The sequence below is a fragment of the Neovison vison genome, chromosome 6 (genome assembly GCF_020171115.1).
Source record: "Neovison vison isolate M4711 chromosome 6, ASM_NN_V1, whole genome shotgun sequence".
In the NCBI taxonomy this organism is placed as follows: domain Eukaryota; kingdom Metazoa; phylum Chordata; class Mammalia; order Carnivora; family Mustelidae; genus Neogale; species Neogale vison.
Genome location: NC_058096.1, coordinates 201,496,336 through 201,518,691, shown reverse-complemented (window position 1 = coordinate 201,518,691; position 22,356 = coordinate 201,496,336). Strand labels below are relative to the sequence as shown.

The 22,356-nt window shown below is 46.4% G+C and overlaps 1 protein-coding gene across 3 annotated transcripts in view; it reads left to right on the top strand.

The window, feature by feature from the left end:
* The window catches only part of CACNA2D3 (calcium voltage-gated channel auxiliary subunit alpha2delta 3), an 863,447-nt gene that overhangs the window by 150,303 nt on the left and 690,788 nt on the right, over positions 1 to 22,356 (top strand). The gene's annotated exons all lie outside the window — the stretch shown is intronic.

The following is a 22,356-nucleotide window of genomic DNA, read 5'->3' as shown; positions in this document are numbered from 1 at the left end:
ATTATAAGAATTTTTGTTGTTAATTTTATTTTCTAACAAATGTGAACTGTTGTTATTAATGTGCTAACATTAAATTTTGTAATGCACTCAATGCATTAGTTTGTAAAAATGAGGCTTGAATAATCAGATATCCATATATAAAATGAATGAACCTCAACCTTCACATCTTTTGCAAAAATTAAGTAAAAATGGTTGGTACATCTAAGTGTAAAGTGTAAAATGTTAAAACTTTCAGAAGAAAACAGAGGAGGAAATCTTTGTAACTGTGGATTTGGAACAAAGGTGTTACACGTGACACTGAAACAGCCATAAGAAAAAAAAAAGAAATTGAAATTCATTAAAATTCAAAGTTTTTTCTCTGTGAAAGTCACCATTAAGAGAGTGAAAAGACAAACCACAGATTGGGAAAAATATTTGCAATTCATGTGTATGACAGAAGACTTGTATCTAGAATATATAAAGAACTCTCAAAACTCAAGAATGAGAAAAAAAAAAAAACCAATCCAGTAAAATTAGGCAAGATTTGAACAGACATTTCACCAGAGAAGCTATATAGAAGGCAGATAAGCATATGAAAAGGAGCTTAACATCAAAGCCCTGGGAGAAATGCAAGTTAATAACCCAGAGAGATATTACTCTACACCTGTGAGAAGGGCTGATATTCTCTCCCTCCCCTCCAAAGCCAAAACAGCAACCCTTGGGGCACCTGGGTGGCTCAGTCAGTTAAGAGTCTGCCTTCAGCTGAGGTCATGATCTCAGGGTCCTGGGATCGAGCCCCCCATCGGGCTCTCTGCTCAGTGCGGAGCCTGCTCCCCCCACCCCTTCCTGCCTCCGCCCCTCCCCATTGCTCGTTTTCTCTCTCTCAAATAAATACATAAAATCTTTTTAAAAAATAGCAAATCCTGATAACACGAATGTTAGAGACGATGCAGACCGAATGGGACTAACACACATGGCTGGTGGGTCTGTGAAATGGCGTGATCACTTTGGAAGACAGTGGGGCAGTTTCTTGTAAGTTAGGCATACGCCTGCCTTACGACCTAGCCATTCTACGCCTAGGCAGGTACTCAAGAGAAACAGAAACTTACATTCACATAAATATCTGTACCTGAGTGGTCATAGCAGCTTTATTATTATTTACTACTCATAATAGCCCCAGATTCTATAAGGTGGCGAGGACTGTGATGAGTCAGAAGAGTCAGGGTCCCCAGGGGCGCGTGGTCACGCAGCAGGCTTCATCGAGTTTGGGTGCAAGGAGCCTTGTGTGGAGGGAGTGGTGCTCCAGGGTACACCTGACTTGTAGGAGACAGCTAGGTGACGGGGGAGTGTGGTGCATGAACATTCCAGCTGCAGTCAGCTGGATAGGCTCCGTGCCACCCCCCCCTTCCCCACCCCGCCCTGAGGTTCAAGGAATTCTTAGGCTTTGGAACAAGAGGAAAGGGTTGAGTGTGGCCGGAGCCCTGGTACAAGATGGTGTGATGATGGATGAGGGGGACATTGGCGGGGTTCAGGTGGAGGACGTCTCCTGGGCTGCCTCTGTGCAACCTTGGAGGGGCATGTGTTCTCAGGTGCACATTCCAGGGGCCCAAAGGCAGAAGGCCTGGACACAGCAAGGCTGGAAGGACCCTGGGGAGGTCTCTAAGGCACCGAGGCAGTGACATGGGTGTGAATGGGACTTGGCTTGCTTGGAATGGTTTAAAGTGAACACATCTCAGCAAAATCCAAGGGGAAGGTCAACCAGACCTTTTCCAGAAGATTGCTTTGGCTTTCTCCCTTCCCCTCCCCTTCTTTCTTGGCAGTTTCTCAGGAAGGTACAGTCCGTCTGGTTGCTTTCTCTTTTCTTCCCCTCAGCACCCCCCCACCAACACACCGACTCAGGTCTGTTGGAGAAGGGAGTCTTACTAACAGAAGATGGATGGGTTTGGCCACAGGGCGTTCTGCATTTCCCAGGATAACATTTGTCTTTATTTTAAATCATCAAAACAGCATTTAAGGGAGAACAGGGATCTGTGCATGCTTTTATTCACCGTGTTTTCCAATTGCTGGCATTATTCTCTAATAACAGGATGTGTACATGATATGATGTAGAGGCCACTGGGCTGCAGAGCAGTCATTAGCTTTCCCTCAAAAATAAAAAGAGAGGCTGCCGTTTGAATAATGATCCCTGGCTGTTTTCTTTGTACATGGGCCATTTCCTTAATTAGGTTTCAAGCTTCATCTCTCTTGTTTTTAACTAAAAAGCCAAGTGAGGGAGAGACAAATTGCATTGTGGGGGAAAGGGACAGGAGTGCGTTTCACGCACAGCGAGGGGCAAAGGAGTAAACCGGGAGCTCCGCGGACACTCCAGCGGTCAGGCTGTCCCGGGCAGACCTGGACTCCTATCTGGGTTTGATTCAGAATTTTTTTGAGGTTGGGGGACCTTTGTGCCCATGCCTGGGAATACCTCCCCTGCTTCCTATCTAGAGTTCGTGATCCAAGTCTGAGCATTTGTCCTGAGGGTCACCTTTTTTCCTTCATTCTGCCTTGAAATGACCTTGAGAGAGTATCTCACAGATGATCGCTTTAGGAATTGAACAGCCCGTGTTCAAATGATGCCCCACTGTGAACCAGCTCTGTGACCGGGGCATTCCTCATAGCCCCAGGTAAAATGTGGTAATGATAGTCACCACTTCACAGGGTTGTTCTGGGATGAAACTGCTGGCTTTTTTTTTTTTTTTTTAAGATTTTATTTATTTATTTGACAGACAAAGATCACAGGTAGGCAGAGAGGCAAGCAGAGAGAGAGGAGGAAACGGGCTCCCTGCTGAGCAGAGAGCTCAATCCCAGGACCCTGGGATCATGAACCGAGCCAAAGGCAGAGGCTTTAACCCACTGGGCCAACCAGGCATCGGAAACTACAGGCTTCTTAAGGAAAGTGCTTAGAAGGTGCCTGGGGCAGTTAAGCTAAGGGCTGGTGCTCCTGCTTCGTTATTATTGCTATTATTATTAGCCTCTGCAAGAGTCCTAGCCAAGGCTTGAGGACAGATGCAGATTGCTATTTCATCACCCAGTGAGGGGAAAGGAGTCCGCACGTCGGAGCCGCAAATTACAGAGAACACTGACAGCCTCATTTATTCCCCCTCCCCCGAGTGTTGTGTTTTCTCACCTGTTGTTCCGAGCTCCTGGAGATGCCAAAAATGCTGTCATAGTTTGAGTCCATTGAATATGCTAGGATGTAACGTTGAACTTAGCACCATTAAACAGTGTTCCTGATCAATGTAGGCAGGAGTTCCTCTTTATTCCCTCAACGAGGCTCCCCTCTCGCCCCCTTTCCCGCGGTTCCATGCATGGGGAATAGGGAGATGCCGTCCGCAGTCTCTTTCCTTTAGAACTCAGATTGGAGTCCGTGAACTGATAGCGTCAGCATTGCGTGGGGACTTGTTAGAAATGCAGAGTCTCTAGCCCCACCCTTGATCTGAATCAGAACCCCCATTTTAACCAACCCCCCTGGGAGATTCATGTGCATATTAAAATGCATCCAGTGCTGTGATATTTTGCTTTCATTGGGAAGATGGACCAGTAAATCAAAATATAAGTACCAGTGAGGGAGACTAAATTCTGGTCCTGGGGGACGAGGGCATTTGCTATAGGTAGTGACCCCGATCAGGGTGTTGACTGAGGAGTACGAGTTGGGTGGGAGAGGGGGGGAGGAGGGCAAATAGAGGAGGGAGGGGCCTCTAAAAGAAAAAAAATGGGGTGTACAAAGCCGGTGATGGCAAGATCTTAGCACCTGCCAACCCTTTTCTCAATTTGGTATTTATCATTCACCGGATCCTTTTTAGCGCTCACACAGGGCATATGTCTGGGTCATGGGATACAGTTTTTGAAGAATGCAGAAGTGCTTTGATTCCCTGGGAATGAGAAAGAAAGAGTACGGGTGGGCTTTAGAGTCCTGCATCTGGGTCCGGATCCAGACTCGGCCTCTTGTGGGAAGAAACTTGGGCCAAATAATAGCCTCTGCAAGTCTTGGAGTCTTCCTTTGTGACATGTAGCTTTGGATACTGCCTGGTTTGTTGGGAAAACTTGGTTTGTAATAAGAATCATGAAATTCATGATTTTTGACCTTCAGGTATGTGGTTTCCTTTTTTTTTTTTTTTTTTAAGGTAGTGCTTTATATCTGAAACTTAATAAAGGTGGGGAGGGAGACACGCACTGGCTTTCCTGGTCTGGGGCCATGGAGAGCTACTCTCCATTCATTCATTTGCAAGGAGAGTTTTTGCCCAAGTACGTACTTGATGATGGGTACACTCTACATGGGTATATCCTGTTTTCAGAGCTCATTTTCACTTCTTGTTTTTGGTTGATAGTCCAGTTTTTTCCCTCTTGCTTTCCTTTTTGTGGTTAATTTTAGGTAGCCCACCACCATATTTAATAAAAGATGAATAGGTCAAAGGAGGCTCAGTGATGACCAGACAATGGAAGAGCTCAACAAGCATTCAGTTAAGGAGTGAGGCCACAGCATGCAAAACGAATGCAGGAAAAGGCAGATAAATTCGGGACGCCTGGGTGGCTCAGTTGGTTGGGCAGCTGCCTTCGGCTCAGGTCATGATCCCAGCGTCCTGGGATCGAGTCCCACATCGGGCTCCTTGCTCGGCAGGGAGCCTGCTTCTCCCTCCGCCTGCCTCTCTGCCTGCCTGTGCTCGCTCTCTCTCCCTCTCTCTCTGACAAATAAATAAATAAAATCTTAAAAAAAAAAAAATTCAAGGCTCGTTTATTAAGTACAATTCACCTTGAATTCAGAAAAGAGAACTTTTTCAGTAAAGGATAAGTGACAAGATTTAAAAAGATTCCCCCAGGGAAAGAGGATTAACAAAGGAGACATTATACAATGAAATAGAAGTGAATTAGCAAGTCGATTTTTTTGTTCAGGGTTCGAAGACACAAGATTTATTTGGAAGATAAATATTTGGTAATTGAAACCGGCAAGTATTTTGTTGCTGGTTTTTACCCAGGGAAGCTTTCCCCGCGGTGAAAATCTCATGGCCGATGAGCACAGAGTGGGGTAGAGACTGTAAAAAGGATCCTGGACTCTCTTGCTCTCATTATTTGTCTCATATTTGTCTCTACATTTTATCCCCTCCTTTAGTGATTCAGAGGATTTCTCTTCTAATCAAAGGAGTTAGTTTAAAACTTACTGAGAATAATCCAGAACCAGAAACTTAAATCATATTTTTAACAGAGGTCGTTCTTTTACGAAGGGCTTTGTATTAGATTTTTGTTCATTTCTCCGTGCACTTCCCCGGAATTCCATGAAAGCGTTTCTGTGGGTTGCAGAGAAGCGTCCCGAGACCCATCTTGCCTGTTGACAGCAGAACATGGCAGTTTACCTGATGGAGGTTTTATAGAATGTGATGCCCTGTCGCCCGGTGATGGACTTGATATAGGAGATGCCACCGGCAATCTCTGCCACGTGGCCCGTTCTCTGAAACGGCCCTTGCGTGCCTCCCCATCTCTGACCCTTGCACAGAATGTTGGGTTGGATTGCTTGACTCATTAATTCACAAAGGATTATTGATTTTCTGATGATCTATAGCTTCTTCGCCTTCAGGATACAGAGAGGGAGCGGAGGTTGTTTGGAGGTTGTTAGAAGACAAAAGTGACTGTGTGCACCAGCCCCTGACTTCATTCCAGTCCCCTACCATTATCCTTGATTCATGCTCCTTCCCCCCCTCGTTCTGCTAATGGAAGGAATGGATCTCTGATTGCATATTTGGCTTTCGACTATGCTGCTTACAGGGTACCCGTACTACCAATCCTGTTATTGTTACCAGTTCTTATTTTTTAAATTTTTTAATTTTTTAAAAAGATTTTATTTATTTGACAGAGAGAGAGAGATCACAATTAGGCAGAGAGGCAGGCAGAGAGAAGGGGGGAAGCAGGCTCCCCACTGAGCAGAGAGCCCGATGCAGGGCTCGATCCCAGGACCCTGAGACCATGACCTGAGCTGAAGGCAGAGGCTTAACCCACTGAGCCACCCAGGTGCCCACCAGTTCTTATTTTTAATGGCCCATTGGGTGAATTGGTCTCTTTAAAGTAAGTTGCAGTTATTGGTGGTCAGAGACAGGAAAAGGGAAAATAAGACATATTTTAAAAAGATGGATTATAATTATAGACCTAATAATCAATGCAGATATTATACAGATATAGTAATTTTTATAGGAAATTACTGCATATGACAGCAGTGCCCTCCCTCCCTCCCCTCCATACACAGCTTTGCCTTCTGTGGTTTCAGTTATCTGTGCTCAACCATAGTTTGGGAGTAGGCACTCCTCCGCCTGACGTTTTGTTGGAAGGTCAGTAACCTAACGCTACGTCACGATGCCTCTGTCACTCACGTCACTTCATCTCATCGTGTAGGCATTTTATCTCATATCATGAAAGCCAAGTGCAGCCCAAGAGGGATATTTTGAGAGAGACCACACCCACATAACTTGTTACAGTATGTTATTACAATTGTTCTATTTTGTTATTATTTTGTTAATTTCTTACTGTGCTTAACTTCTAAAGTTTATCATAGGTAGGTATGTGTAGGAAGAAAAAAACATAGTATATAGTATTCGTAGGGTTTGACGCTATCTGTGGTTTGGTTTCAGACACCCCCTGTGGATAAGGGGTGACCCTTGTATTGAAGTTGCAAAGATACTGCATATGTTAGCTTGGGATTTTCAACAAAACTTCGTCATTGGACCAGTTGAAACAATCCTAATTTCCTTTACTTGTTCTAGTTTTCTTTGCTCCCAAAATGGATCCCTCTTTACCCCATGAAACACAGTGTGCTCATGTACACGGACAGACACACACAGACACAGACATTCCAGGTCTTGGGGAGAAGGGAAGAGAAGAGTGATTCCCATGGAACCGTATCTGTTGGATCAAACCTTGTTTGGGAAAGATGAGTCATAGGACTCAAGCAGACATAGGTCTCCCACCTGACTGTTGTTTAAGATTCCTTTTGTAGATCTGACATACATTACAGAGTATGTAATTTAAGAGAAGAAAATACTTTCCTAAAGTTGAACTTGAGAAGCCTGTGGAACAAATCTACACACAACTAGAGTAGTTCTTGTTGTACTTTGTCACTGTTTTGATACCTGGTCTATCATGTAAGGTTAGCATTGACATCTGACTGCACAAGCTCAGATTTCCCGAAAGCCCTTAGTGTTCCAGTCAGTTTTATACCAAACCTCTTTACTTGAACAGCAGATTCTCCTCTCACTGGTAAACTCTTTCAGTCAAGGCTTCTAGCCTTATAATTTCTCTGCCAAGAACAGTTCCAGCAGCTCCCAGGTGCAGTAAAATTGATGAACGGCCCCCAGAAAGTGAAATCTCTATACGAGAGCCGGGGAATGGAGATACGGACGTGGTTGGCACGGTTCTAGGGGTCTGTTTTAAGAACAACTTTTGCTTGTGGAGAAGATTCTCCACCACATCTCTCCGATGTCAGGAAGGTGGCGTTTTCAGCAGAACGTGCTTCTCGGAACATCACTAAACTTCTATGGAGAAAGTTCTGAAGAGCGTCGAGTACGGAATAGAGACAGCACTTGGTGGATCTTTTAATTCTCCATGCTGAGTTTAGTTTTTCCGGGCCGTTTGCCAAGAGCATTGCTCAGGCTGAACATGCACTCTTCACCTACATACGTATTCTCCCACTCACCAGGATCGTCTAATAATTGCAAATGCTTAAAACGAGACTGGCGTTCACAAAGTCTAATGAGCTATGAGGAAACTATGTCCACGTACCAGTGGCTATCAGGGTGGATGGCCTTCCATGGCTCATCTCCATGACCTCATCCTATCTTGCCTGTCCTCTCTTCCTTCATCCATTTCCCTTGTCTTCCTCCTCGTCCAGTTGTACACAGAGGCATTTGCTTGGGCTTTGTACTGGGTTTGGGTTCCTCTCCTCTCCTTTGTCCTGCCTGCCGTTCCTGTGAGTGAGCTCACGCATTCCCGCGCTGTCTTTTTTCATGGTTCCCCCTAGCTTAGGGTGTGGGGACATGCCATTCTCTTTGCCTGCTGGTTTCTCCTCTTCAGTTCCCCCTCCCCTCTTAACATGATCATTCCTTACCCCCCCCCCACCCATTCTCACAGCGGTTCCTCAGAGAAGTCTTTTCTCTCAGTCTCATTTTGGTCTCCCTTGTTGGATGCTAGTTGTTGAGGTATATAATGGCACGTGTGCTCTATACTTTTATCTGATGAGTATCTCCCCGATAGACTCTTAGCTCTATGGGGGAGGGAGAGGATGTCGCTTCTGCTCTTTAGAATGGTTCCACCATTTAGCACAGTACCTGGCACATAGTATTTCCTAAATATTTAAGACAATCTGTAGTTATTGTTCAGTAGCTTAATAGTCTTTTCCTGGCAATGTCACGATCTGGTTGAAAGCATCGTTTTTCTTCTAATGATACTGGATTTCCTAATGGATGCTGCTTCGTTGGCTTGTTTCCTGAAAAGAAATGGATTCCGAATTCCTTATTCTACTGAAGACTTACTTGTGTGAAATCTCTCATTGGGCACCATGTACAAAACCCTGGTTTTCGTGGCAGAGTGTGTTCACGTATATGCAACTGTGCTATGGAATGTGTTGCTGAGTCTGTGCAATTTGGTGGCCCTTCTGAAGTTTCACATTGGGATGTTCACACCCAGGGTCTTGGCTCCTGGACCCTCAGGAAGCCTAGCGCAGAGGACATGCTCAGCTGTTGTTAGCTGCTAACATGATTGAGTAGGTGGTTGGCTTGGGCTGAAAAGTCAGCTCTTCTGCTGTCAGCCTCATTGGTGACTTCAGGTTCTCCACCCCAGGAATCCAGGCACTCCTGGTCCTGTTTCCACCATTCATGGTCCTCATCATAAGAGCCTGTCTAAGGGCAGTTCCCTTCAAGAAGCCTTGGCCTAATAGCTTACCTGTCTCTGGAGGTTGCGTGCAGCTCACCTGTTTTCTGGTGGGCTGATCCTGTGCCCACACAGGGCCATAACGTGGTGAGGCCAGTGGCTCCCCTAGAGCTAGTGCTGTCCCAGGGGGCGTGAGGGCGCTGACGGGGTAGAGCAGAGAAGACAGTGCTGTACTGGGCCCTGTAGCAGTCAGACCAGACCTGAGGAGTACAGTCAGAAGGTGCAGGCTGCAACTTTGAGGAGGAACAGGGACAAACAGGGGGTTAAGAGGAGTCATTGTTCCCTGAGAGATCACAGGGAGTATATTTACCCTGAAAAAACAGGTGTGACCCAGGCAGCAGGTGATGCCAAGCCCTGCTTTAAAGACTATACAGAAAGAAGCCCCTACCATGGTCATAGCAACCTCATGAGGTCATTGGTATTATCAACCCCGCATTTCTCAGATGAAAAGACTGAAGCAGGGGATACCTGTGACACCTTCTCCAAGGGGCCCTGGAGAGGAAGTGGAGAGGAAGTGGTGGACTTGGGATTCCCATCCAGGCAGTCCATGGTCTTACCCCTATGCTGTATGGCCTCCCCATCTCTCTTACCATATGTCAAGCCAGGATGAGACTTGGTTTGTATGGCACAACTGGGTTCCAAGGGCAGCTGTGTACAGAGGGGCCGAGAGAGTTCAAGTTGAGTGTGTTTTCTGTTGCTTGGCCCTACCCAGCCGTGAGACTGCAGGAGCCTCCCTGGAGGGGTCTAGGGGTTCCTTGTCCAGATGGGTAGAAGTTCCCCTTTTGGAGGGAGATTGGGCTTGATGGTCATTAGGATTTGTGTTGTATGCATTCGGTATTGAAAACAATTCTCTAACCCAGGCCTTAGCAACATCTGCACATGGACGTATTTGTTTGGATAATCCTTTGTCGTAGGGACAATTCTGTACTTTGTAGGATGTTTAGCGGCATCCTAGTTGTACCTCTGGATACCAGAAGCAGCCTCCTCCTCCAACCTGCTTTCATTTTGTGAAAACCCAAAATGTCTCCAGACGCTATTAGATGTTCCTGGGGAGACATTGAGAACCACTGCTCTAAACGTACCTCTCCTCTTTTGTGGCAGTCCTGTATTGTGTTATTTTGACCACATCCACCCCAAGGGCTGCAGGGTAACCTGGTGAGGGCCCTGGGGTTATCCGACCCTTGAACACTCCCCTTCTTTATTTTGGTGGTCCAAAGGATGAACCGTTTTGTGCTTAAGCCTCCTGAAGGAATAATGAGAAGATATATCCCGTTGTCATCTATAGAATGATCTCATTGTGATTAGAAAGAAACAGTTATAATTTTACATTAAAAAAAAAAAAGCTGTGTGGATATAATCCACAAGGTAAATACCATTATTTGGGGGAAGTGGGATTAAGGGTTTTCTTTTTGTTGTTATTTTCTGTTTGCTTCTATCTATGTTCTGATAGTTCTTCCTACAGTGAGAACAATTTGCTTTCATAATAAGAAAAATTCTCATTTTACCAGAACTTGGGTTCTGGAGCCAGCCTTCCTAGACTTGAATCCATCCTTACCTACTTTCTCTTTTCACCATCTCAGACCTTGCTTCTTCCTGTTTTAAAAGAAGCATCACGGGGCACCTGGGTGGCTCAGTGGGTTAAAGCCCCTGCCTTCAGCTCAGGTCATGATCCCAGATCCTGGGATCGAGCCCCACATCGGGCTCTCTGCTCAGCCGGGAGCCTGCTTCCTTCTCTTTCTCTGCCTGCCTCTCTGCCTACTTGTATTCTGTGTCTGTCAAATAAATAAATAAATAATCTTAAAAAAAAAAAAAGAAGCATCACATAACAAATTTAGAAAACTGGAAAAATTGAACCCAAATTCTGCTACCATACCCCAGCTATGGTCTTAAGAATTTTTTGGTGACCCCACCCACTGTCTTTTGCTTTGGGTTTTGACATAGCTTTAGTTATAAACTTAACGCACTTCACTTAGCATTATTTTTTTTTTTAAGATTTTATTTATTTATTTGACAGAGAGAGATCACAAGTAGGCAGAGAGGCAGGCAGAGAAAGAGAGAGAGGGGGAAGCAGGCTCCCTGCTGAGCAGAGAGCCTGATGAGAGGCTCTATCCCAGGACCCTGAGATCATGACCTGAGCCGAAGGCAGAAGCTTTAACCCACTGAGTCACCCAGGTGCTGCCACTTAGCATTACTTGATGAGCAGATTTCTCTGATGGCAGACAATGTGTGAACCATTTTTTGATATGGACAACTAGTAGCTGTGGGGAAAGTCTGGGCTTGTTCAGTGGGTTGTTTAATTTATGTCTCAAGTGTAGCCTTCTGAGTTAGTCCTATTTCTCTTTGCATGTTATGAGGCATTTATTATACTTTTATGTCAGTGATTACTAAATTTCTTTGAACTCGACACGTTATATATTTTTAATCACACAAATAATACATGAATGTATGGTCTTTGTGAAGAATTCTAATAACCCAGTGGTATAAAGGGAAGAAAATGATCGTGCCCGTCAATTCTGCTCTAACACCATGGCCTGAGATAAATGTTTTTTCCAGTTTAGTGTTTACCATTCCCTGAAACATTTGAGAAATCATCGTTTATTGACAGAGCACCCAGAGAAACTCATCAACTACGAGCTTCACTTACACAGATAGCAGGGCCATCTGGGAGAATTAATTATTGCAGGAAATGTCCGCAATTTGATGTATATGTTTAATATAGAAAAATCTTACATTGGATTGTGAATGTGTGTTAGTGACTGGACGATCCACATGACAGAGACTAGCAGTCAACAGGCAGATGCCCTTCACCCTCCATACATCGGCTGTCATTTTCTGGGACCTCTTGCTATTCTTGGGGAGTGTGTAGGGATGCTGAACCTGTGTCCATGCCTTGGGAAGAGCACGGGGGGCTCTGAACCAAGGTGGGAAGAAGAGACATCTTTTATTCTTACTAACCTCTAACCGTAATGTATGACTTTATCTTAGAAATGTAGGTAACAAGCCACAATGGCGGCTGTGACTTTGTCACTGCCGGAAAGCACAGATACCTTCATATAGTACCAGAGCTGATACAGGCAGCTCCTGGCCACGGGCACTCAGGCCTTGGCACTGGGCATGTGGCGGCTACAGACTCACTACGAGATCTTGCCATTCCGTGAGCCCATGAAGAAAGACCGACATTACCGCATCACAAATTTATGTTGTAGACATTTTGAAAACTGAATTTCAGTATAACTGGTTTCTTTTCCTGTGTGTTTTCTTTTCTCTTTGAAAGGTCTCCTTCCAGGGTACCTGGGTGGCTCAGTTGGTTAAGTGTCTGTCTTTGGCTCAGGTCATGATGCCGGGGTCCTGGGATTGAGTCCCATGTTGGGCTCCCTGCTCAGTGGGGAACTTCCTTTCCTTCTCCCTCTGCTCCTTCCTTCCCTCCCCCTTTTCTCTCTCTCTCTGTCTCAAGTAAATAAATAAAAATATTTTTTTAAAAAAAGTATCATTCTGAGAAGGGGTCAGTGGGATTCACCAGATGCCAGAGTAGTGCCCCCAACCACCCCAAATCCCCATCTTAAAGGCACTTCATAGCATGTTGATAAGAATAAAATGGATGTATTGGTTAATTTCCTTATATTTTCCTATGTACATATTAGGAGAAAAAATACTGGTAGCATAGTGATTTTGTGTGTATGAGAGAGAGAGAGAGAGAGAAACGGAAACCTTAGTTAACATTCCCTAGGACACTAGAATTCTTCAAACCACCACAGAAAAAACCCTATTTCGGGAATAATGTGTGGGCTTCTTTCCGCCTGTCTAGATTTCTCAGTTTTAGGGCTTTATTTCCATGCCTAGCAACCCCGAATGCCCGAGGAATCCAGTGCTTCTGCCTGTAAGTCGGTGGGGGGGGGGTTTGTCTGTCGGGGAAGCCGGCATCAGGGGACCCAAACGGTGAGGAGGACCCTGGCTCTGTCCACACTGGCTGGGATGCTGGGAAGACAGGAGGGGGACATCTGTCCCTTATTGGCCCAGGCTAGCGGCCTCCCTCTTGGTGCCTCCCACTCATATTATAGTAAAGATCGTAGCAGCGCCTGCTTTAGGAGTTCGTGGCAGATGCCAGGAAACCGTCCACACCCTCCAGCACATCTCTGCCTGCGGGAGAGGGGAGCCCTGTTCTTCTGTCTTGGGCTCCTCATGTGAAGGTGTATGAGGAAGATGTTGAGACATGATTGGTATCTGGGTCCCAGAGTGTTCAAAGAGGCAGGCTCAGCGACAGATTTTATATGAAACATAGATTGCTGGCACCTCTTAACACATGGAAGGTTGGGGGCTCACTGGCTGCCCCTCACCCCACAAAGATCAGCAGCAGTGGAAAAGTAGCCACCATTGAAGGGTGGGACAGAAGCTCTGCTCTTTGCCAAAGGCTCCAGCCCAGCTTCATTCCCTTACTGGGTACGACCCACCTAGCCTCGGGAAGCATTGGAGTTAGAACATTTCTAAGTTCCCATCGGATTCTAATAGCATGAGCTGAAAGATGCTGGGGAGGAGTGCTCTATGCTGGGCTTGGGGAATTCCATCAGGAAATCTCTGGATTCTGCAGTGAGGGACCGCTGAACCCCTGAAGGCTCCGATTCTGCTTTGCATCTCAGCATCGGGGCGGCTCTGCTCTAACACCTTCATTTTTGGACACTGTTTATGGTAGACAAAATGGGGTGTCCCCTGCTGCAACCTCCTGCAGCTCCTCTGGGCACACATGAGGCAAGGGATTGTTTGCCGGGAGGATGCTGGTGCCGTGGACTGTTTCCTCGTAGCTTCTGATGTCGGCATCCGGTAACAGAATCTCCCCCCCACCTTTGTACAGGGGAGACTGAGTTTTCAGCTCTTCCTTTCAGTAGGACGGAGAGCAGGTTCATACTATTGGCCATGGTCCCACCACAGTTCACGATTCCCCCAGGAAAAGCTAGGGTCCAGCTGCACCGTAAACCAGGACCTCTCTGTTCAGCTTGGGATGGATGGAGTTAAAGTTCTGTTCAGCTGCAGGGTCCTATCCTTCATTCCAGCTTCTGGCTCTGTAGGTACAGAAACCACTTGAGTAGCTGCAAATAGTATTAGCTCTAAGCTTGTTACGGATCTCGCAGACTCATTCATCGATTGCCTTCGATTTCCAGGACATCTTGGATATGGAATTAAAGAGACTTTAGTTAAGCCAATTAACTTTTGTGGCGCCTGGGCACCTCATACGCATGCTGGAGAAGGTCACTGATGTTACTCAAATAGCAGTTTTATTTGAGTGGGGATTAAGGAAATCGGACAGAAGGTCTAAGAATTGTTTATCATGGGTTCCTTTCTGGGTTGCATATCTTGGCCTTTAACATCCGAGCCTGACCGTAATTACACACACAAATGATTGGATCGTATTATCCTTTCTGTAGCTGGTGACTTGATTGTCCGAGCTCTAAATTATCCATCTTGCAGATGCTTCCCAGCCAAATTTTAATCGAAGGTTTTCCTCTACCTACAGCTTATCAAGCTTTTCCACTGAAGTGTGGCGGTTAAGAGTATAGACTCCAAGGCCATGCTGTCTGGGTTCGAGTCCCAGCTCTGGGATAGCAGCACCGACAGCTCGCTGGTCCTGGATGATTTCAGTCTCCATTGGCACAGTGTGGCCTTAGAGCCTGGACATGGCTCCCCAGCCTCCTGTTCCCTTTCCTGCGCCCTGGTATGTTGGGTTGGGCCCAGCGGCTTGCGAGGGTTCCTGGAATGTGGGCAGAGTGGCCGCATGTCGCTTCCAGGCTGAGGAAGCAGGTGTGTCTTCTCCTCCCCCTCACTCCCCACCTGCTTGCTGAATGCAGAAGCCTCCAAGGCCCGAGGGAGAGCAGAGGCCCGTGATGGGACGATCCTGGGTCCCTGAATCACCATGTGGAAGGCTGCAGGCAAGAATGGGGTCGCTGTAGGAATGAGGAATAAAGGTCTATTGTGTGAGACCACTGAGACGTGGGGATATTTTTGTTATAGTGGCTACTGCTCCCATAATGAATAAAATAACCAGTACCAGGTACTGGTAGTGTACCCTGGGTAACTTGGCTAATCTCTCTGTGCCTCAGTCCCTATTCTGTAGAATGGGAGGGAACAGTATCTCTCTGACCCGAAGTTAAGTGCTGGTTATTATTAAAAATAAATTATATAATAATAATCATAAAATTATTATTATTGTCATTGTTGCTATTCCCTTGGATCCTTGGGGAGCAAGACGGGTGAATTATTTTACAATGGAACACCAGAGAAATGTGTTTGGAAAGAGTAGGCTGGAGAAAATAAACCATTTCAAGTCATCTGGGCTTTGTAAAGTAATGTTTTATTATTTGCAGTTTGGCTGTGTTTAAATTTGCTGGTGTATATAAAATGCACTCGTAAATGCATACAATGAAATTATTCCTCTCCAACACATGTGGACCTGTAGTCATTATTTTGGCTTTTAGTGTTGTGAGGATGTAGGTACAGCCTAAAAATGTGCATTTCAGAGCCTCAGATCCCATGCAGTAATCCAGAAAATACCCAGGAATTGGATTTTTTTTTTTTTTTTATATAAGAAGCCTCAAGATCATTTGGTTTTGTTCAGTAGGAAGATGAGTCCCTGTTTTAAAGCAGTATAGAATGTCACCACGTTTGGGCAAGGATGGTTGTATCAACAGCGGGTTGTGTAGCTTGCCTCTGATGGAACTTCCCTCGTGTAAAACAGGAATCGAATGCAACACTCACACTCAGTTTTATCTCCAGAGCTAAAATGTATCAGTAACATTTGTCCAGTTGACTGTGTTGAACAGTAAAAGCTTATGAGACTTATCAAGGTTAGAAAAAAAAAAAAAAAGGCAGATAGACAGTAAAACAGGGAGAGGAGAGATACCTATCTTCTTCAATTCAGGACCTGACAATACGAGAGTACTAGAAATCTGTGAGAGACCACCCACCGCCAAGCCAGCTGCCCTGAAGGGTAGTGTCCCTGGAACCCTGTGATTTAGGAGCGCACTCCAGAAAGCAAGTGGGGAACAAGGATGCTAGGGCCATAAGGGCCAGGGGGCCCCGGTAACTCCCATTGTAGTGCTCCTTCGAGGTGAGGACCAGAAGGCACCTGGAAAAGTCATTTAGACCAGACTACGACCTCCATCTCCAGCTGGAAGATCTTAGTAACCTTTTGAGCAAACTCTGCTCCCTTCAGTGGTGGCCCGTATCCGTGCTTTTCTCCCCATGGAGCAAGAACTGCTTACAGGTGGTTGTCCAGGTCCCACAGGTGGTGTCCACGTGCCGCAGCCCTGCAGAGGTTGGAGCCCAGCTGCTTCCTCCCCACTGTCTGTTTGTTCTTTGAGTTGTAACGTGGTACCCCCCCCATCTTTTCTCCTTCGTTTCTTCCTCCCTAGGGTCTCTATTTCTCCTGCAAACTGTCTCTTATTCTGATGGCTTTGACAGAGAAGAACTGCATTCCGTAAAGTTTTTCCCCACCTACCTAGATCTGGAAGAGCACCGGATGAATTGTGGGTGGTTTTTGGACCTTGGAGACCCTTGATTGGAATTACCTGTGTGAAGCAGAATTATTTGTACAAAACGGCACTTTTCATTTTCAAATAGAAAAGTATTCCTCTGTGACCTACAGTGCTGTGCATTCAGTTAGGTTCGTTGTTATGGTTAAGAAGAAGCGTTCCTAACATCAGCTTAAAGGATTTGGAAGTATATTTACTTGAAACATAATTGCTTTGGAGTGTTGTATTTTGAAGTGACACTTCTGTATGCAATAATTGAGTCGAGAGGAATACTAAGTGCATTTATGTCATAATAAGAAAATGACACTGCCTATAAGAAGAGAATCCAAAAATTGTAGATGATTAGTTTTTACTGCAACACCTTTAGTGCCATATCTAAAAACTGTCATTTCTACTGTGTAAATAGAGACTTCTAGCATCCGGTTCCTGCCAGCAGAGAGCCATTCCCCAAAGAGTTACTGTTGAAGACCCCTCAGTGCCTTGGGAATGTATTTGAAAAATACCATTGCCCAGAGCACCGTTCAGGGCTCGTTCATCAGTAAGACTGTGAACGTTGGTTCAGAGTATCTTCTGGTTGAGGCAAGATTCTCAGATGCTATAGGACAAATGTCAGAATTTATGACCACCTCCGCCAACACCATCACCATTTGGGAGGGCACTACGCCATATCCAGCATTCTGCTGGGTACTTTACACACTTGACCCCCTTTGATCATCCTAAGCACACTGTGAGGTCTGATGTCATCCCGTTTACTGATGAAGGAAAGGAGGCTGATGGAAGCTGAGCAGCTTGTCACATAGCTCGTGAGTGGTGATGCTTGAACTTAGTGTGCCTAGCTGAGAAGTCCCTGCTCTTAGCACATTACCAAGCTGCTTAGCAAATGGGATGCCTGTTGTTGATCTTCCTGTATCTTGAACCCCAGCCAGTGATTCTAAACCAAGCAGGATGCTGCTACCAGGTTTCAAATCAGTAGTATTCCAGCAAAATCCATGGGGATTCTTTCCCACCCATCCCATCGTGGTCAGCCACCTCTGCTAGGAATGAGACAGAGCAGGAACTGCATTACCTTCTCCCCGTTGGAGGGGTAGCTCATGAGTTTACACATGTCTAAAGAGACTTCTCCTCCCCTTCTACCCTTTCTCCCCATCCTACCCTTGTTCCCACTGTCCACCAAGCCTTGATCAAGCCTATGCCCTGCCTCTGTGTATCAGCCACCTTGTGATGGTTCATGACTGTCTCGGGAGATTAATAGCATATTTCATAGACTTCATCTCCCAGGAGGCAGGGAATTATATGTGGTGTACGGTCATCCCCTTTTCTTTGCCCCTTGGCAAATTCATTGTTTTATATCCTTCCCTGGAACCTTTTACCTCCCTGGTGACTGTGATGTCCTTCCTGTTCCTGGCCAAGTTTTCACTGTTTATAGGACTGTTGATTTGCCCATAACTCCTAGTCCTCAACCCTCCCTACTCAAGGAGAAATATATGTCTGTGCTTTATAGACTGTTACGCACTCAGTAGAAGACACACAATGCCTTCCCACAGATGGCAGATGTGATCAACCTGCACGGCACACAGGTGTGACCTTGGAAGGAGAACTATGCAGAATGGCCAGGTGGGATATCAGGGCTCAAGTTTAGATAGAGGTGATCCAAGCATCTCTGTTCCAACTTGCTTATTACCTATTTTTAACAAAATAGACCACAAATTGGCTTCTGTCTACCCCTGGGGAATACACGTGTTTGCCAATAGTCCCCTGTTCCCTCCACCCGCCTGGCACATGTAGGCTATTTCCAAATATTTGTTGGATGAATGAAAATAGCAGTGAGTTCAATTTAGGTTCTGTGTGTGTGTGTGTGTGTGTGTGTGTGTGTGTGTGAGAGAGAGAGAGAGAGATCCTTATTTAAATGATGGGTTTAATGAGTTCAGCTTCTGTATTGTGGCTCCTTCAGAGCTAGAAGGAATGAGAATAAGATTGAAAATTGAACCTTAAAGTAGGAACATGAAGTATCTTAAGCTCTTATGTGAACGAGCCACCTTTCAGGTTCTGAGCTGCGCCTGTCTCCAGAGTTTCCCAGGAACAGGGTTTATTGCAGGGATCGGGGTCAGGGGGTTTCTAGGGAAGTGCTGGAGGCTTAGGAGAGGGATGGAGAAGCAGGCTGATTTCTCACCATTTCTCTCACGTCATGGGCATTGAGGCAGGCTCCCCGGATTCTACTTGGGGATGGGCAGGTCTTTGCTTTGCCATCTCCTCCCCTGGACCTTCTGTCGGTCTTCATCTCGTGATTTAATGATGCTGAATCTAGAGATGTAATTTCAGGTTTTGCTGAGAAAATTTGGCCAAGAGACCATGTTCAGATGCAGCAGCTCTTTGGCTAAGGGTAATGCCTGCGTCCATCTTCAGCGGGAGGCACTTTGTTCCTGCTGTAGCCGCACAGGTCCTCGGAGCCTCTCTCCCATGTTTGGCTTTTATCCCAATTAACTGCGATTGGCCAGAATTCTCCGGACCGGAGTCCCCTCTTTAGGATCTGTTCCAGGTGACTCACTTGTAGATACGTAGTCATCACGTAGGAAAAAAAAAAAATGACCCAAATGTATGAACAGCATTAAGTGTTCTGACAGTGAAGTAGTGCTTTTCTCTTCCTGGTGTTTGTGTGAAATGATCTGGCAAAAGAGACGCTGCAGAAATAATGCATTTCTGTGTCTCCCTTCTCAAATGATGAATGTTCTTGGCTCATCATAAGATTTCTTGCCAAATGCTGATTCTGCTAACAGAAGGGATGGAAGCTTCAGATGTTCTCTTGTGACAGAGGGAAGAAAAAGTCCCCAGCTTGCCCTCCTTCTGTGTTGTGAATGCAGGGAGGTGTTCTTGGGAAGGGCCGTGCTCTGCTCCACCCTGGTCTGGGCTGTGGGGCTCCGGTCTCTCTCTGGCCACTACTTTGAGCCCCGGGGAGCAGCCAACTGAAGTGTACCGGTGTCCTCAGCCAACCTGTTGGAATTAGTCTCTTACATTAAGAGCTTCACTTCGGGAAGGGTTAGCACGAACTTAACAGAACTCACTAGAATCCTCCCTGGCAGAAAGGCCAAGAGGGAAGCACCAGAGCTTGAGGATTTGGAGCGGGCATTCCGTGCAGGCTCTGTGCTGGGGCTTTCACAGATGTCCTCCTCCCACTCCCACTCCCCAGGCCCTGGAAGAGGGCCTCGTGACCCCTGGTGCTCTGACTGACAAAACCGAGGCCCCGGAGGTTCAGTAACATGGCCAGCCAGCCGGCCAGCCCAGACTGCTGTCGTGTCCCCCTGTCAGCCCTCTCGATGTCTTCCAGGGAGCCCTAGAAGGGCTCTGACCCTTGTGGCCTCCCCACTGTGCCATCTCCGGAATCCTGACCACTCAGGCCCCTCAGCAACTTTTCTCCATCCGGTATTCTTCCCTCCTCCCCTTTCTGCACACTGAGGTTTCTCTAAAAGCACACGAGGGATTACCGAGTCCCTCCCACCCTTGAACCCTTCCATGGCTCTGACTGTTGCCTATCTCCATAACCCACCCACCTCCATACCCCACCCACCTACCCAAATCAGGAAAAGGTCCAAAAATCTTAATCCTAACCCACTCCCTGATGGCCTGGCCCGCTAACTTCTTTGGCCTCGGCTCTCAGCAGAGTCCCTACCTTGGGCATCTGCGCACCAGTGAAGTGGAACAGGGGGGAGTTCCTTGAGCCCCAGACAGCCTCTTGTCCCTGAACCTCTGTCCCTGCTATTCCCTCTGCCTGGCATGTTCCCTGTTTTGTCTCCCCCCTTCCCAACCCTGTCATCCGTTTAAGGGTCCAGGAAGCAGGGAGGCACTGTCTTGACCACCCCATCAGGGCACATACCATGATGCTGTATCTTCTCAGCCCGTTCACTTATAAGAACACTCCTGACCAATAGACCACCAGCTTTCTTCAACCTGGCTTGTGCCTAGTACCTTGCCTGGTAGAGAGGAGACACAGTATAGAAGTGACACGTGCCGGGGACAGGGTTCAAATCCCAACCGGCCTGACTCTTTCATGAGGTGCTGCGGTATCGCCTGCATGTCCTTTCTTCTGCCTCTTTTTCTGTGTTTACGGGGGCCTGCTGATTCCTTCCTGACTTCTTTTCCTGGTTGAAGGGCTGCTGCTGTTTTATGAAGCAGAGAAAATTGCTAGTACAGTCCTGGAAGCCTTAGGAAAGAAAGCGCCACTGCCTACCCAGCAGTGGGGGGAGGCAAATCCTGAGGGAAGAAGAGCGTGGGGTGATTTGCCTCCAGGTCTTTCTTGGTACCTTGGAGAACAAAAGACATTTTGTAGCTCAAACACAGCCAGGGAGTGATTTATAATTAAGGCTCCACTTCTCCTTTCAGAGCGGGCTTGCTCTTTTCTCTCTGGATGTTTTTATTCTCAGGAGCTATGTTTGCTCCTCTGAGGCCAGGCTCCAAGCCCAGCCCCTCAGTGGCCCTCGGAGGGGCAGAGTCCCCTGCTGCGACGTCCCATGTGCCCCAGCTGTGGGAGCAGCTGCCGCACTCCTTGAACAGGTGCTGTCTCTGGCTTTTGGTAATTGACTCTCTTGGTGAGTCCAAGCCAAGACAAGAACAAGAAGACGGGTCATGAAGGCAGTGAAATGGGCCCTCTGAAACAAATCTGCAAATGTTTGGACTGTTGGTCCCTTACCCCCCTGCCCCTGAGTTCAAAAAACCTAGCGATTAGAAGTCAGACCTTAATGGGTTTAAAAGCTCACTCTAACCATTTGACTTCCAACGACTGTCTAAAACCTCTCTGTGCCTCAGTTCCCCGTCTGCAATTTGGGGATAATACCTACCTCTCGGGGTGGCTGTGGCTGTGAGGATTAGACAAATTAATATGTGAAAAGCTTCCGGCACCGTGCTGAGCCCGTGGTACACGGAGGACTCGTTTTACTGACTTCCTCAGGCTCTGCTAATGAAGACATGCTGCTTAATTACACAGATTCTAATTGGGACCGCATTTCCCTAAAGAAATCTGTTTATTAGGTGCCCATATGCTATTCGCACATAACTACAACTTTTATATTTTCTAATTTCCAAAATAGTATGCTCATTGTAAAAATTAGGAAATACAGGTAAACACAGAAAGAAAGAGAAAAATCCTGGGCGATTGTATGGCCAGCTGTGAACATTTGGCATATGTTCCTTCTAGCTTGGTGTTCCTGGGTATGGGTGTATACGGCAGATTAGTAGTTTAAAACAAAAAGTGACGGACTACTATCTGTAACGTATTGTAACATCCTGTGTGTGTGCACACTTCTTAGGTTCTTTTACACAATGTGGGATGGCTTTGTGGAATTCTGGTACTGTTGTAGCTTCCTTTATCTGGTTGCTGGAAGTTTAAAAAAAAAATTGCTTGGGTTTTTTTTTTTTTTTTAAGATTATTTATTTATTTATTTTGACAGAGATCACAAGTAGGCAGAGAGGCAGGCAGAGAGAGAGAGGAAGGGAAGCAGGCTCCCCACTGAGGAGGGAGCCCGATGTGGGGCTCGATCCCAGGACCCTGAGATCATGACCTGATCCGAAGGCAGAGGCTTAACCCACTGAGCCACCCAGGCGCCCCATATTGCTTGGTTTTGTACACTAGGCACATTTTTAAAGGTTCTAGGCGGCTATCACTATCCCAAGCCATTAAGGGCTTGCATTTGACCCATGGCTATCACTGTGTTACTCTCTCTGTTCCTCAATTTCTTGATTCCAGCAAAGTGGAACATTTCCTGGTAAGAGTAAGGCATTAAGCTGTTCGACCCCATTCCAAGAGGCATTAACACATCTTGAAAAGCAGGGTGATTTTTGCTTACGGGATAACTTCCCCAGGGTAGGGAGAAAGTAGTACAGGCTTGGCTCATTGGCAAAGGAGGACCCATTGCCCCATGTC